Genomic DNA, 2,444 nt, shown 5'->3' with positions numbered 1-2,444 from the left:
CCCTCCCCCATTTCGAAAAAAAAGGAGAAGGAAGGGGTGTGGCCCATACTCATCCTCCCAATCTTCGTGTAGCTCGGCATACCTCCTTCGCCTCCGCACCAATAGAATTATATATAGTTGTTCCAACAAGAAAGATGAATGTGGCAGTGGCTATTGGTAGGACGATCTGCATAAATTTGGGCTGAGGTTTGGGGCCAATCCGAGGTAGCTTTGGCAGCTTGGTGATGTCAATGTCTGGTGCAGGACGGTTTATGCCCAAGCTCCAGCCAAGCACACAATACAGTGAGTTTATCGGACCAGTTGAAGCCGAGAATCTGAGGTAGGACTGATCTTGTAGTACTGTTGAGAGGCCGTTGTACGTGGTTGAAACTAGTCGCCTCCACGGTTTGGCTACCTTGAGGGGGGCCAAGGTCACACTGATCTAAGTGGTATCTCTATCATAATCTACCCACACTTGCATTTCCTTGCGGCTAACGAGGGACAAGTTGTTGAAGACGCCGTTGCTCTTGTCATCATAGAAGCCAGACGGTCGGGCTTCAGTGGAGGTAAGGCTATTGATGTCGATGCCGACATGGTTGTCATCGACGTCGCCGAACTCTGTATTTTGGCTGCTATCAAGCTCGACTGCAAATATCTGGTTGCTTGGCTTGCCATTGCTTGTTTTGTTGAGGAGGCTCAGGTTTGAGAGTGTTGTGCACCCGAGAAATCCTTGGTGGGAGATATCAAGAAAGTCATGCCATCAGTACATTGATCGGAGTAGACAGGGACCATGCCGACCACGAATGTGATGGAGAAGAATTGCACCGCCCCGTTGGCGACTTGCGGAATCGCCATGGCCCTTGAGGTGAAGAGTGTCATTGGTGAGCTTGAGAACCCCATCTGGTGTAACCGTGGCTGTGCCATCAAGGGTGATGTCGGTACCGCCCGAGAAGCCCGAGTATAAATGGCTTTTTTTTGGTCTAGCTACTCTGGAAGTTATTTGCAGCCCATGACTTGGGTGCTTCCATCATTTGCCTATTTTTTTTTTCATATTAGTCATTGTCTGGAGCTGTTAGTAACTTACGTAGTATATACTACTTGTATAGCAGCCGGCCATTACTTGAGTGTACAAGTCATTGTCTATTTTTTGCCTGGAACAGTTGACTTGAGCACCAACCGATGTTCAAGATGGTGTGTACGTGATGGGAGCAGGTGGTTACGTAGGTTTTTTCTCAACATGGGTGGCAGCATAACCTTCAGATCGATTCACCGCCGCTTTCAACATAGGCAAAGTGTCGGTTTATAGGACTCTACTTGTTGCCGATTTGTCGGTTTTGTTTCATTTTCTAGTGTCAGAATTTAGTGTTTGGCTGTGTGCATCCTAACTATGCAGAGGCCGGGTGTTACTCATAATGTTTTGTATCCGCTTGATGCTACATTTGAGATAGTAAAATCGCCCTTTTATCGGAAAAAAGTAATTGTCTCTCTGCACCTTAATTAGCACCTAATTAATTTACACATACACACACAACCGGATGGTGATATCTATAAGTTTTTCTAGTTTCTAGTGGAAATGTATTCTCGCGTTGGAGACTTGGCTTGGTCGCCCTTGGCTTATGATGTGATGTGTATTCGAATACGTACTCCGCCATATTTTGATTATCGAATAATAATTCGATAATAAATGAGCAGAATAATCATTTGTGTGGGATGTTATGATGGTTGAACAAATGAGCAGAATAATTCTAGGCGGCTTCCCAACTAGCCATCAGCTTTAATATAAACCAGATTGATTGACTGATTGCTTCTTCTACTCTTTATATGTAAACCAGGTCGGGCTCCGGCTGCTATACCTATACATATACATGAGACCAGACCAGCTGGGCATATGTTGTTGTCACAGATAAGAATAAGATAATTTTCCAGGGTATTTTATACCACAGCTTCATCCCAAAAAAATTCTAGTACAATTTTCTCCATAGTCATACAGTACACACTATAATACTTATACAGCTAGCACTGAAGTAAGTAGTAGTATTTCAGCAAGCAGCAGACAAGGTTTCAAAGAAGTATATATGACGCCACAACCACATGGCTCCCCCGACCTCTCTCCCCCGAGGCGGCGGCGCCGCGCCGCCCCCGGGGAGTTCCCGTCTACACCGCCCTCAGCCCTCCCCCTCCATCGCCTCCCACTACCGCCGCCGTCGCTGAGGACGCCGCGGGGCGAAGCCCTTGTGGTGAGGCGGCAGCGGCGGCGCAGTCCTCGGCCGGCGGTAACGCGTGGGGGGAGCGACGTCCATCTCCCTCCTCCTCCAATGGCAGTGCGCAGCGGGTTGGCGGTGGCCAGGAGATTTCCGGCGGCCGCTGGCGGATGAGATTTTGGCTACGATGAGATCTGATCTAGGCCCGAGGGGTTTAGATCGAGATCCACTGCGGCTGCGCTTCGTCTCGACAACGTCAAGAGG

General features: G+C 48.3%; 1 pseudogene; it reads right to left on the bottom strand.

Moving 5' to 3' along the window:
• Positions 1-2,444, bottom strand: part of LOC119329739 — a 6,348-nt pseudogene that overhangs the window by 2,967 nt on the left and 937 nt on the right.

Source organism: Triticum dicoccoides, chromosome 7A (genome assembly GCF_002162155.2).
Source record: "Triticum dicoccoides isolate Atlit2015 ecotype Zavitan chromosome 7A, WEW_v2.0, whole genome shotgun sequence".
NCBI classification, from domain to species: Eukaryota; Viridiplantae; Streptophyta; class Magnoliopsida; order Poales; family Poaceae; genus Triticum; species Triticum dicoccoides.
Note: the sequence above shows the minus strand (reverse complement) of the source record. Positions and strands in the feature narration are given on the sequence as shown.